Source organism: Lissotriton helveticus, chromosome 5_1 (assembly GCF_964261635.1).
Source record: "Lissotriton helveticus chromosome 5_1, aLisHel1.1, whole genome shotgun sequence".
NCBI classification, from domain to species: domain Eukaryota; kingdom Metazoa; phylum Chordata; class Amphibia; order Caudata; family Salamandridae; genus Lissotriton; species Lissotriton helveticus.
Genome location: NC_136065.1, coordinates 1,291,483,381 through 1,291,499,036, shown reverse-complemented (window position 1 = coordinate 1,291,499,036; position 15,656 = coordinate 1,291,483,381).

Here is a 15,656-nt window from a genome sequence, read left to right as displayed (position 1 = left end):
CTATGGATTTCGGCTTTTGTTTGCGCTCAAGTGCCAAATCACGGGACAGTGCATTTGCCTTACGCATAGCCTTATCAATCTCCCCTACCTTGTAACACCTAGCCAAAAATCTAGTTTTACTAGCTTCCTGAGCCTGCCTACATTGTGCGTTAGTACTGCACAACCGTCTGATTCAGAGCATCTCTCCATAGGGATGCTCCGAATCAGATGGGCGGGGTGATGGCTACTGGCATGAAGCACGGTGTTACCTGCCGTTGGCTTTCTATACAGCTTGGTCTGTAGTTTACCTTTATTGATCTCAATAGTCATATCAAGAAAGTGTACATGAGATTGACTGATGTCTGAAGTGAAAGCCAAGTTGTAATCATTGTAGTTGAGAGTAGCAACAAATTGCTAAGCTTCTGTTAGTGTACCACGCCAGATTAAGAACACATCGTCTATATAACGATACCACTGAACAATAGACCTCGCAGCAATATCAGTGTGCACACCATGGAGGACCTGCCTCTCCCAGTAGCCCATATGCAAACAGGCATAACTGGGAGAGAAACAGGCCCCCATGGCTACCCCCCTGATCTGCTGATAGTACTGGTTGTTAAACATAAAGAAATGATGATACAAACAAAAGGTTATCATGGACAAAATCATCCTATTGTGTTCAGACATAATTATTGGTCTGAGTCCCAAATAAAATTCAATTGCTCTGATTCCATCCCGATGCACAATGCTGGTGTACAATGATGTTACATCTACAGTTATTAACCACCAGTTTGGATCCCATTGAATGTCCTTAACTTTGCGGAGGAAGTCATTGGAGTCTTGGAAAAATGATGGTAAGTTTTGCACGTGTTCTTGCAAAAAAGAGTCCACATAAATTGTTGTATTCTCCAATAAACCCCCGCAAGCTGCAATGATGGGTCTCCCAGGAGGTTTAACTGAATCCTTATGAATTTTTGGGATCAGATACAAGACAGGTGTGATGGGGTGGTAATTTGTTAGGAACTTTAGTTCATCCATACTAATCAGACCATAGGACCGCCACCCCATTAATAGGGAGTAGAAGTCTGTCTAGGTTTTTCTTACCACTCCCACATCACAATGTCTATAGCAGTCAGGATTGTTCAATTGAAGGAGGGCTTCTTCCAAATAGAGTTGCCTTGGCCAAAGCACAATATTACCTCCTTTATCTGACTGTCTAACAATGATATTGTCATCTTGTTGAATCGTTTTAACCAGTTTCATGTATTGGTCATTCTGTTGGTATTTGTGTTGCTTAATTTCAAGCATTTTAGTATATAGCACCTTGATTTCTTTAATATTTGCCTCATGGAATATATCTATGTTGTCATATAGCATAACAGGCGTATAGGTGGAATGTGGTTTGAAGTTAGTAAGACTCCCTACGTTGGTATGTGGCTGTTCCAGAGTGCTCTGCGAGATTGATTGTTCATATCTAAGGGACTCCATGTCATGAAGCAAAGGGGCATCGCGCGCCAAGAGCCCTTGGTTCCTTATCTCCGCTCTCGCCCCAATTGTCCGTGTTTTACTCCCAGCAAAATATTTTTGTAGCTTCAATTTGCGGATAAATTTAAATAAATCTATCCTGATATTAACATAGTTGAAGTCACTAGGAGGGCAATAAGACAGTCCCATCGACAAAATGCGCAGTTCAGATGCTGAAAATTTAGTATTGGTAAGATTTAAAACAGAAAGAGCACTACCTGAGTTACTCACTTCTTGTTCCACCACCTGTTGAAGTTTTTCTTTTTTTGTTGATTTTTTCCTTGAGTTGGCTTTTCGGCGCTCGTAGCGTTTGGCGTTGCGGTTTTTGATTTTTGTTGCGCTGGTATCCTGGGGCGAAGTGTCTCGCGTCTGTCCTTGCGTAGACACTCCACCTCTTGGGCCAGTGAAAACCGGGTAAACGCCAGCCGGGGTTCCGCCTGCAAAGGGTTAGAGTCCGTGTCGCTATTCATATATATATATATACCAACACATCCAGTAACGTGAATCAAAATAACTCACTGGTTACTGGATGTGTTGGTGTATTTGGGAGTGGCATCCCTGCCGCGCTGCCCGCCGTGAAAGCGGCTCGGAATTTGCCGAGTTGTACGTTTGGATATATATTTATATATATAAAAATGTGTCCCTAAATAATCCACAATCACATGGACAAAGGGTACGGACCCAATTTCGTACAACAAATTCTGTTTATTCCAAATGTTAAATGCTCCAGCACGCCATTACGCGACCTTGATCACATATATATATACACATATATATACACATTTATAGCCAAAAATACCAAACTATGTATTTATGCATGACAATGTAAACCTAAATTAGCGTTTACCAAGGAAGAACTCAGTCAATAAAAATTTGTTCAAACAAATACTAAACCAACAAATAAAATAAAACTATACACAACTTTAACCAATAAAATCAAACAAATAATGAAATCAACAATATAAAAAGCACACTAATTTAAACAATTAAATACTTCAAAAATGACAAACTCTGCAAGATGAGGAAAATCTGCCACATTCTCTCAACAAACTAGCAAAGAAGAAAAATATACATCTGACCAACTACATTACCAAGTAAGTAATACTTATACTTAAACTAAAGAGTAACTGTTATGAAACTTAAAAATGTAAAATAGCAGATAAATATTAACACACTCTCCAACATTTATATTTTTACATAGACTTCCTAAAGGAAAAAATCTACAACTTGAAAAGAGATAAACTGCCAGAAAATACCAACTATCATGGATGAGAAAAAACATGTAAGAAAGTAGGTATACATAAATAAATAAAAAGTATAAACTCACCAAAAAAGTAAATCGAACAACCTCAAGCTCCGCAATGTATCAACTAAGTACCATTTAAAATGTAACTGACAGTTTTTTTCATTCAACTGAAAAGAAAACACCTGCACCTATTAAAATACCAATGGTAAAGCTGCAAAACCATGCAAACATTTTTAGCAGAACATACATGTAAGTACACCCAATGTATCTTTATTATATATGGTACTTAAAACCTTTACAATATACAATGCCATAAAAAACAATCCATTTTATAAAAGAAGATAAATATTAGATGGTATAAAAAATAGTCAGAGGCGAATAAATGCTTATAATAGAAAACTAATTTTCAATTGCCTTCAAGTACTAGCAGCAGTCTAATTACATCTAACAGCTGTAAGAAGGTACAGGAGCTTGAATGTAGCAGCTAATTGTTCATTTGAATGAGCCACCTGGGAGGCCACATATGGGTCTAAACCTTTTACATGTTAGATGGTTACATTTCATAAATTTGATGTTTAGGGCTGTGTTTTCTGGGTTACGTGCTGCTATAATGCTCTGGATCACTAAGTATACAAATTGCATTTTTGAACATATTAATAAAAAATGCGCAAAACTTAAAACATATAATTTAATTTAAACATTACACATACCTTTAACATGACAATCTAAATACCAAAAATCTTCACTAAGTGTAGAATACTCCACAAACAGCCAATTAGCCTTTGAAATAAAATAAATGACAGCACTAGCCTATGTCCCTATCACAGTTAGCCAACTACTATAGTTGACTAATTGAAACCCCTTTCTGCCAACAAAATGAAGCCAAACTAGTCGCCTAATGGAATATTTAGAAGGCATTTGGGTTGGTAGACTGCATCACTCTGGACACAGACGCCAACTCAAATTCCAAATAACTAGGTGGAATGTCTAGGACAGAAGCATGGCACATGGAGACAAAACAAACAACAGAGTGGAAGGATGGCACAATGCCTTCCAATGCACACTAGGCAGAACTCAACCTACCTTATACAAATTTATAGAGGCATTATAAAAAGACCAAGGCTACTAACAACTATTAATGTAGCAATCTGTTACTTAAATTAGCTGTAAACGTAGCAAACAAACCAAAAGACTGTATGACATGCTACAATTTAAAGTTAAACGCCTAAAAAATAACAAAGAATTAGAGTACTTAAAAATGATAGCCAAAAGCAAACTATAAAATAAATGTTTACCTACCAAAGTTCTCAAAAAGTATAACAAACTCTAAACCATGACACCAAATTGAGTATTTTAAAATAAAAATATATTTTCTTAGATCAGTCAAACAATTATTTAAAATCACAATGTTAGTAAACACTGATATAACAGAAATACATAAGCATTTTTTAAAAAAGAAATGTAACTTGCACCGACCAAAATAGAGAAAATAAAAGTCAATCCATCACCTAAAACAATTACAAAACATGGTCCAAATAATTCCACAAAACAATCATATACATTTGACGTAAACAATTCATAAATGAAATAAATAAAACATACTGTTCTGTAGCTGCAGATCGTTCTCTGTCTCCACGTATTAAAAATGAGTAACCCAACAAAAATGAGATAACTGAATCAAAAAATCCCCCCTGAAAAAATCCAGAAATATAACAAATCCAATAGAAATCCCTTAAAGCAAACCAAAGTATGTATTTTGCATAAAAAAACTAAAAAAGTGTTTTAAAAATCGGACCACTCCTGGGAGTAAAGACCATTGGTTTATTATAAACGAAAATTGATTCCATTTAAAAAAAAAAAAATTCAAATGACTATAGAACGTATTGGTACACTAAAGCGTGTAAAGTAAATGCAAAAAAACCCTCCTGCAAAAGACATTACATTCCCAAAAATACATATACATAACAGTTAATCTGTCAGTCTTTTTTAGCTAATCTGAATCATTTTTACAAATCAAAAAGTACTGCAGTGGTATCTAAAAGGTACTGCAGTACCAGCAAAATATATTTTTTAAAAAACTGTTACGCAGTTTTAAACTAGTTTTACATTTGGTCTACTCAAATATCCCATGTGTAGCCTAAAGCTGAATATAAAAACTGGCCTATAACCAGTGCCCAAATATACTGTAATAGAGCACAAGTCATAAACAAGCAACTGACTGTCAAAAAGTATTATACATTTACTTTAAGTTTGAAAATAATAAAGATGAATTAATATGGATACCTTCATAAATGTATGTATATATCTGTATGTGTATCAATATATTTAAATTTTTAATTTATTCTCAATAAGTATCCCATAAAATGTTGCTGTCTGTGTGCAGCGCTCGGCTGGGCCATTATTGGGGACATTAACTCTGCCAAATACACCCTGGTGGGATCTTAATCCCAGGGTGAAACACCTGCCATCATCTGTTACTCCGCTGGGCCATCACTTACCCTGGTGGAACTGCAAGTCCAAGGGTGTAACACCTGGTTTCTCTGAAGCTGCAACTGACGTGGAGGTGCTTCCATCACACTCAAAAGCGCTGCCTCACCCCCCACGGTGTGGGTCGCTGTCTGTGCAGGGCTCGGCTGGGTCATTGTTGGGGGCATTAACTTTTGCCAAATACACCTTGTGGGGATCTTAATCCCAGGGTGCAACACCTGCCATCATCTGTTTCTCCGCTGAGCCATCACTCACACTGGTGGGACAGCATGTCCCAGGGTGAAACGCTTGATTTCTTCGCCGCCACACCTGAGGGGAGGCTCTTCCATCGCGCTCAAAAGTGCTGCCTCACCCCCCGCAGTGCTGGACACTCGCAAGATGTGCCCGGCAATAGCCCGGGCCAAGGGCGGGCCCATTCTTGTCCTTCAGAGCCCTGAGGAGGCTGGGCTGGGCCACCCCCCTGAAATCTTCAACTAAAGGCATATGGACTACAGACTGTTCACTCTAGAGGTACTGTGACTATCCCACTCTCTCCCAAAGCTATAAATAGATCTACCAGCAGTAAATAGCTACTTCCAGTCTTGTTCCCCCCATATGCATTTCTGCCTAATTAAAGGGGAAATGGAAAGTAATAGAGGGAGGATTGGGCGGTGCCCTGAGAAAAAAGACAAAGAAACGGCCCCAGAATTCTAGCCCGGGGTCTGAGATGGAAGGGGAATGCGGGGAAAGTGTGATAGATCAAATAGAGACTATACTATCTGATTGTGAGGGCTTGCTCATGTCACCTGTAACATCCAATGCCACACTTGCCCCCTCAATTAAGGCTCCCCAACCACCCACTTCTACCAGTACTGTAGCCACAAATAGTGGCTCAGGCAGTGTACCTAGCCTTTTTAAAAAGGCAGCTAGAAAGAAACGGCTTGTGAGAGTCCCCAAAGATAGAGAAGTGCTTCTCACCAAGCTCCCCGGGCAACCATAGAGAAACCCAAGGCTGGACTCTAACTGACTTACTCTTATATAGATTTGCACCCCTTGCGAACACACAGCTCCGCTTGATACCCACACACACAAGGAGGTCATGGGCACCAGTGGTATAGAACTTTGTGGGAGGCACACAAACTCTGATCAAGGGAGCTGCAGGGTGCTAGGTACTGAACTAACACCAATTAATGTTGAACTCCAGAGGGAAATGTTGGCCCTTAAGAAACAATAGGGACTTTAACCATACTAATCGCAAAACTATTTCTTATCATGGCAGAACACAAAACACACCCAAGACATTACTACCCAAGCGCCCCCAAGGACATCTCAAAATCAAATCCTCCCATTACCCATGGTACACAAACACCACCCAATACCTTAATACCGCACCCCTAGCTGAAAATCGAGGTGGCTGTAAAGGGGACCATCACCACAAATCATCCATCAAAGACAAACTCTGAGGAGGCCCCAAGGAATATTCTTGGGGCCAGACCGGGACCTTGACAGCCACGGCGAATGATCCCTCCCACCACACTGTAGGCCGTAGTGAGGTGCCTCTACTTCCAAGGCCAAGCCCAATCTTCAAAGCTGTTCCCAAGTCCATTATCTATATGCCCAATGTACTAAAGCTTGATTGTAACAACAAGCACGAATATGGCAAGGCCCTAAAGAATAAAGCCATCCATTGGATTAGGCACAGATGGGGTTGTCGATCAGTGATAAGGGATGACATCCTGAGGGCAAGGAGATGTGTTTTGAAAAATAGCCCAGTTGACGCAGTAGGAATAACTTTGACAAGTTAAAACTTAGTGTATGAACTAGTTATCCTGCAATCTAGATCCTGCCACCCAATTATCACCAATATTCAATTGAAGACAAACATTCCTTCATCCGATGCTCAACACAAGAATGTAGCGATGTCTCAAAGGGATTTACCTTCTTCCTCCCTATCGCAGAATGATTGAATATCCCCAGACCCCCCCAGAAACTTGTGTGCAATTTTAGGACTGATCTAGATCCAATCTACACACTGACGCACTTGGGTTCGGAGGGTGGTCTCCTTGAGCATGAGGTAGAGTCATCAAGGCCCCATTCTCCCTTACATGTTGAAACTTCCATTGAAACAGGAGATAATGATCAAGATCGGGACGAAACCACACACCTCTGATACACCCAAATTAGTTCCAGCACTCCATCCCCTATCCTCATGCACCACCTAGACACAAGGAAACTCAAAATAGCTATGTGGAATGTGGCAGGGATAAGGCGGAAATTAGGTCTCTCCCACTGGCTTGAGGTCATTAATCAGCACAAGATCTGTATTTGGCAGGAAACCCGGAGTTTGACCCCTGTTTAGATCCCAGGGTTTGTTCAACAAATCTGCAATTCTCTCTAAACACGGACGCCTTTCTGGAGTACTACTCACTCTTATCCACATTACACTACATTATGTAACAGAGGAGCTTCCCACTAAGAACAATGACATCCTGTGGGCTAGACTCAAATGCCCGCCAGGAAAGTGCATAGACATTTTTTATGTCTATGCAGGGAGTTCCAGAGTAGGTAGGTCACCAACCCTGCAGTCACTAGATGAGATACTGGATGCTAGATAGAATGACCATCCCTTAATAGTGACAGGAGATTTCAATGGAACATTTGAGCCCCTTGATCGGGAAGACATTAACGAGGAGGACAACATGTGGTCAGTTCCCTCACTGGATTTGCCACCAATAAAGAAGTGGTCACAAGCAGCCATCCAGTTAAATTCTCCAACCTTAACACATAGGCTACAGGCTGCAAACGGAAGGACCTCTTCAGACAAAAAAGTGGGATTGACTATATTCTTGTGGACCTTTGCCTGTGGCCACTTGTAGTAGGCATGTTTATTATCCAGACTTGCGATAGAAATCACAACCCTCTTAGCCTTATAATCATCACAACCCTCTTAGCCTTATAATCGAGCATCCGTGGGGCAAAAAGGCCAGGGCAGCCCACGATATCCTCTGCACAAGGGAAGCTGACCCCCTCTAAAGATAATCGCCTGCTGAAATGGTCGACAATATTGGTGGACAAATCCAAGCTTAACTTCCTAAAATGCGATCTTGAGAACCAACTGGGATTGCTGTCATCCCGGCCAAGTGACCCACCTATACGAGTAAGCTGCAGTGATTTATACTCTAAATTTTTTCCTACAACATAAGCTTAGGTCGAGTAAAGCGAAAATTATAAAAACAATACCATGGTTTTCAAAAGAGTGCAGATCCCTAAAAAGACAGCGGCCCCTTGCCTTATGGCAAGGGGACATCCCGTAAATTCGGGAACTCAGGAGGCAATGAAAATTGGCCCAATTGAAGGCCAAGAGAGACTAATATGAAAGGAGAAAGGAGGTGGGTAGAACTCAGGGAGTCCATGTCAAGTCCAGACGCCAGACTGTTATGGTCACTCGTGGGCAAGGGTATTCATGAAAGGTCTCCACCTTTAGCCAACAACATCCCGGGCCATGCGTGGCAAGATCATTTTGGTTCTCTGTATTCAACCCTTACAAGTTATGCTATGGAACCTGGAGTTCCTGATCTAATGCAACTACCATACAACCTCTCATTTACTAGAGAGGAAATAGTGGCCTCACTGGATGAAATCATACCCACCAAGGCCTCCGGCGCAGGTGGCATTCCAGGGGATCTCTTCCGATCTGACAGGGAAAACTGGGCTACTTATTATACATTGACCCTCGCTAATGACATCGCTGAAGCAGGGAGTATCCCAGAATCATGGAAAGGGGATGAAGTGATCCCCATTTTCAAATAGGGCGACAGGTCAATTCCTGCTAACTATCGCCCAATTAGCCTGATCGACTTTGCCCAGAAAGTCGTCTGTCGCTTGCTTTTAGTCAAAATAACTGATTGGATGGAAGAGAACGACATTCTCTCTTCCCTCCAAGCGGGCTTCCGTCGGGAAACCTGAATAATTGATCAGGTTTTTTGCCTGTATGCTGTACTGGAAGGTGGTCCTGCTGGGTAAAGGGAGGCTGTATATTTGATTTATTGCTTTAAAAACCGCATTTGAACTTGTTCCCAGGGACAACCTATGGTGGGTGCTCAATGAGATGGACATGCCTTCGGGCATCCTCGCACTCTTAATCAGGTTCCAGGAAAATAATTTTACCAGTGTCAGGTGGGGTAGCCATGGACTGATCACCAATCCTATTAAGGTACAGGGGGAGTCCTTCATGGATGTGTCTTGGCTCCAACTTTATTTTCATTGTACATCAATCACATTGCCGAGCTTCTATCTGATATCCCAGCGGATGGCCTGTCCTTAGCTAAGCAAAGAATACCTACCCTCCTATTCGAAGAGGACACCCTTCTTGTTTCAAAGACCCCAAAGGGCTTGCAAAAACTATTAGATCATTTTAAGCTCTTTCGTGAAAGGAGGGGGCTTGAAATAAATACATATAAAACCAAGCTTATGCTATTAAATGCCCACCAGTCATTCAGGTAAATCTGCTCCTAGAAAACATCCCTTTAGAGAGAGTCAGTTCCATCGATTAGCTGGGAATTAAACTATCTGAGGATATGGCCTGGAACTACCATATTAGTAAGGCCTTCAAATGTTCCCGGGTAACCGGGGCTCTGGGCAAAGTACACTGCCTCTCTCAAACCAAGTCCATTGCACCAGTACTGAAATTGTACAGTTGCAAGGCCGAGAGTAGTGCAGTTTATGGAGCTGAGCTGTTGGGTAAGGCAAGAGCAAGTGACCTGACATCCCTGGAGAATACGTTTCTTAAAAATTTGGTTTCTTTGGCCCAGAGCACCCCTACTCGCCCATTAATGCTCAACATGGGCATCAAACCCATAAGCGATCAAGGGAAACTCCGTCCTCTGCTGCTCTGGCAGCGAATGATCTCCACCTCGGAACTGTCGCTCTATGCCGCTGCCTTCCAGGAGGTTTGTGCTCTAGACACCATGCACACAAAAGGTAGGATCAAACATGTTAAAAGTCTTATGTCGCACATAGGCCTCGCAGGCCACAACATTGGCTGTCCAGTACCCCTAACTAGAAGACAGATCAAAACACTCTATTGGGACAGGGTCAAGCAAATCACCCACACAGCTGGCAGCCAGGGGAGATTACATGAAGAATTCAGTGACATTAAGCTTAGCTGTGCCCTTGAAAGGTACCTTGACATTATCAAAGTGCCGGAAGTTATACATCCAGTTCATGTTTGGAAGCCTGCAGATCAATGCATTTAAAAAATCATGGCTGCACAACAAAGCACAGCCAAAGGGCTGCCCTTGTTGTCCTTGCCCACAAGAATCCATGGCCATTTTCTCTTTGCATGCACAGCATTCTCCAAACCAAGGAGCAAATGGCTTTCTCTTGTCAGTAGAGAACTCGGTACTTGAGCGTTTAGAGTGGCAATGCGCATACTGAAATCGGATGCAAGACCACTATTTGTGTGTGCAACTGCGAAATATATGGGCAATGCATGGGTGATTAGAAGGAGAGCGTTTACTGCCCCCAGCCTAATCCTGAGAGCTGTTGATATGATTAGTTGCCCATAAAGCACATTTGCCATAAAGGTTAGCAATCCTAAAATGCAAGTAATACTTTTCAGTCCTATTCACAAGCAAATTTAAAATGTTTTTATTGTTTTTTAGTGTAGTGATTGGTGACTGTAACCACTAGAATTTGCTCTTTAGTAAAGTTTTTTTGCTAAATTTGCACATCCATGGTCCGTGTGGTAAGAACCGGTGATGGAATCAATGACCCGTTTGACTGATGAATATAATCATTAGTATCCAAGGCATCTGTATTTTAGAAACAGGACTTTGCCAAGTATGCACATCAACTTTTTTCTTTTTCTAAAGGTGGCTAGAACCTGTGATGAAAATTATGACCCTCATAGCACTAGTTGTTTGCCCTTTAGTAACGGGACTGTGCTAAATTTGCACTTCAATCTTCCTTGTTGGTTGGAACCTGTAACGAAAATCATGACCCCTATTACTGGTGAATGTAATTGCTAATAATCAACACATTTCCATTTTAGAAACGGGTCTTTGCTTAGCTTGCACATGAATCTTCCCTGTTTGTTTGAACCTGCGACAAAAACCATAACCCGCATAGTACCTGTAGTTTTTAATTTCTTGCTTTTCAACGTTTGTTAGTTCAACTTTTAAATGTATTGCTGTGTCGCTTTCGAAATTATTTTATGGAGCTATCGTAGATAAGGTCATTGATGTACCTAATGCCGTGCGTAGTCCCTGAGGACCATTAGAATTCCTCTCCACCTATTGTGATAGCTGCAATACGCCATATCAGTGCCGTAGAAATAGAATGTACATGTTTGGTACTTGTACCATGCTATGGGCTCTATGCCAAGCCTATTGTTGAAGCGTGGATAACGCTATTGAAGAGGGAGGTAAAGGGCAGTTGTAATAATCTGCAAGGTCGCCTGATATCTGAAGTATATGACATTCCAGTGTCGCTCAAACAGGAGTAGCCCTGGATATGGGAAACATGTAAACCCATGAGGCCAATTTTTGCATAGAGTGTGTGATGGAGAGCCACATGCTTGTGAGCAATACCAGACTGGCTAAAAAAATCAGACATTTCTTTGGATGTAAATTATCCTCCATTGTCTGAGACAATTTCTTTGGGAAAGCCCTCTCTTGTAAATAGACTTTGAAGAAACTCGATGACCTCTTGAGAATTGGGATTGGTCATAAATTGCTCCTCCCACCATTTGCTGAAATAGTCAGCCACAACCAAAGCAAATGTATACTTTCAAGGCAGAATGTTTAAGGGTTCCACAAAATCAATAGCAAGTTTCAACCACGGACCATTTGGAACAGTGACCTCTTGCAGAGGAGGAGGTACAGTTTTTAAAACTTTGTCACTAGTACAACATGTCATGCAACCTTCCACAACATCATTCATTTCTCGGTCCATGGAGGGCCACCAATAGACAGCACGGATCCTGTTTTTTGTGTTAGTTTGACCGAGATGGCCCTCATGGCTAACCTCAATAATGCGATTTCTCAAAGACTCAGGAGGAACAAACATCTCCAGCCATGATCATTTCTCCACCCTCCAAAATAAGCTTGTCAGCAATTTTGGCAAAAGGATGAAGATGACAATCTAGGTGTTTTTCCTTGGGCCATCCAGACACCATGAACTCTTTAACACTCTTGAGCACATTATCTGACTCCATACCCCCAAAACACTCCTGTTCTGAAAAAGAACCTAAGCAGCAAGCATCCACTGCAGCCATAAGACACTCCTCCTCAGCATGATCATCAAGTTCGTTTTTTGACACTGGCAAAGGAAACCTTGAGAGAAAATCAGCCCTTGTGTTTTTATCCCCAGATATGTGCGCAACCTCAAAATTATATTGTTGCAACTTGGAACTTAATCTGGCAATCCTTAGAGTATGATCTTTTACAATTTTACCCTCAAAAATGGGAATGAGAGGTTTGTGGTCAGTCAGTAAGCTAAAAGTCTTACCCCACAAGAAACATTTAAATCTCTCCACCGCCCAACAACACGCCAACAGCTCACGCCCGATGACAGAATAGTTATTTTCAGTAGGGCATAAAGCGCGTGAGGCAAAACCTACAGTGTACTCTTTGCCCTGCTTGACTTGAGAAATCATCCCTCCTAGACCATGCAAACTGGCGTCAACAGATTCGGTACACTGATAGCAAGGATCAAAAGGCATCCGGATTTTTCAAAGACCCCAATTCTTTCTTGATCTGTGAAAACTCATTCTGACAGACATCTTTCCAAACAAACCTTACCTTCTTCTTTAGTAATTCTCTCAAGTGTATGGTTTTTGCTGCAAAATTGGGATTATATTTAGTATAGAATTCACACATCCCCATAAATGAAGACACAAGTTCCTTTGAATTGGGACAAGGGGCCTGAATAAGACTTTCTCTAGGAACAATACCTACTCCAGAAATGCGATGTCCTAAATACCCAATCGATTCCACACCGAAAACACACTTGAGTTTATTAGCCACAATGCATTTAGCTTCCAACTTCTCCAAAACCAAAGAACATTTTTTGCTGTGAGATTCTTTGCACTTATCAGCAACCAAAATGTCATCTTGGAACACTACTGTGTCAGTGACACCTTCCAACACCTTTTCCATGATTCAATGAAAAAAAGACGGTGCTGAAGCTAATCCGAAAGGCATCCTCCTAAACTGAAATGTCCCTATGGGTGATACAAAAGCGGTTAAGTGTTTAATGGTGGGATCTAGTTCAACTTGATGATATGCCGATGCGAGGTTGATTTTGGAAAAGCAGTTTGCGCTAGCAAACTTGGACAGAAGATCATCAAGTGGAGGAAGGGGATGTGAGTCTACCCAAATCTCCTTCTTCAAACTGCACAAGTCTATGCAGAAACTGAGATTCCCATTTTTTTCCAAAGGGGACAACCAAAGGGAGGATTCAATAGGTTCAATAACATCCGCCTCACACATTCTCTTAAGCTCTGCTGACAGATCTTCCCTGACACTGAACGGTACATTGCACAACATGTTCTTATTAGGGATAGTACCATCTTTAACTTTAATAAAATGCTTAACACCTTTAATGCATCCCAATCTGTCTCGAAAAAACTTCGCAAATTTGTTAGACCAAGAGACAAAAGTCTCACTTTGAGAATGTTCATCAACCACTGAAACTTGCTCTGAAGCACCAGGACTAAGTGTCATGTCGAACAAGCCCTGGTGGTGCCATCCAAGAATATTGAGGCCTTTCTTTGCTAAATAGACCTTCCCCTGAATGCTGGTCCTTAAAAACAAGAGCGGTTTAAAAAAAAGACAGATAAATCAATTTTCCTCCCTTCTTAAGAAAAAGGCCTTCTGTCTAGTGGATTGAGAAATATATCCCCCAGGTCTTCTCAAATAACTCCTCAGTGATCATAGTCATATGTGCACCTGAGTCCACCAGCAGATGAAGGGGTTTACTATCGACCACAACCACAGGATCAACACAATCTTTAGTATCATCCTTGACGACAACAACTAAATCTGTTAACGAACTCACTACCTCACACACCGTACCGGATTTATCTTATTCAGCATACACCACATTAACACTACCCCGAAAACCACACATATTTGCAAAATGCCCTTGTTTCCCACATTTGCGGCACAATCCATTCCTAGCAGGACATCTCTTAAAATTTGGAAAATGAGAAGGATACCCACATTTTGTACAGACATTTTTTGAGTACACACTGTTCTTATCGGTTTTGGAAGGAATGTACCTCCTTTTTGTTCAATTTGAGGTTTGTCTTTTTCAGACTGCGCTTTGTCAATTTTTTCTTTACTGTCTTTCACAACACCTACAGCATTTTTTTCTGGCTTGAGTTCTCTCGATGCTTTTTGAGAGAAATACTTTTAACTATGGAAATTGTTTCTTGTAAGGAAGGATTCTTTAGTGTGAATAACTTTTAATACTTTTTTATCACTACAGTGAACAACGATTTGATCACGAATGAATTGTGTGGTGAAATGATCAAACTCACACTCAGACGCTGGTATGCGTAAAGCTGCTACATAAGCCACAATGCTATCGTCATTGTCTTGTACCCTTGTAAAAAATGTATGTCTGGCTATGACAAGACTACTCTCTACATCAAACTGCTCCTGCAGCATGCTAACTGCTTGGTCATATTCATTTTATTCTTCTTCTCGTGCGACTATGTCCAAAGGAGGAAGATGTTCTAACACAGCTTGTCCCTCAAACCCCTGATAATGCTCCAAAATGAAAAGTTTTCTGTGCACTGAATCAACTACCCCCCATGGCGCCTAAATATTTCTCAAACGCTCTGTACCAAACCTTCCACCTTACTGATAGATCGCCTGGAAGATGTACAAAAGGGAGATGAGGTTGTACATTTTGCATGTTGAAAAAAATTGTTGAAAACTAATAGACTATGAGACACAATGCTGATGGTTTACCTGCAAAGCAAATGTTAGTTGTCACAGACGTAATCTATAAAGCTTTTCTTTTGCAAACAGCCTAAAATCCACTTGCAAAACAAAAATTCAATCATCCCAAACTAGTTTTTCACCTTTAAAATAAACTGCAGAGCGTCCACTTATAGACAGAAAGTCCACCTGCAAAGCAAAACTAAGTACACATAAAATAAGAACAAATTTGCAGCAAGATTAAGTAGACATAAAATAGGAACAAAGTGCAGAGCATCTGCTTTAAGGCAGTATCCTGAATGAACAAAACACTCAGGCTACACGTAATACATGAATAGCAGGTTGAGATGAAATGCTTCCTGAACCACACCGCTTCCAATTTCCTTCCATACATGAAAACGAACTCCAGGAAATGCCACTTCCAGAAATGTGGCTTCACTGCTTCCGGACACAAAAATGTGGCTTCACTGCTTCTTGATACCCTACTTCTG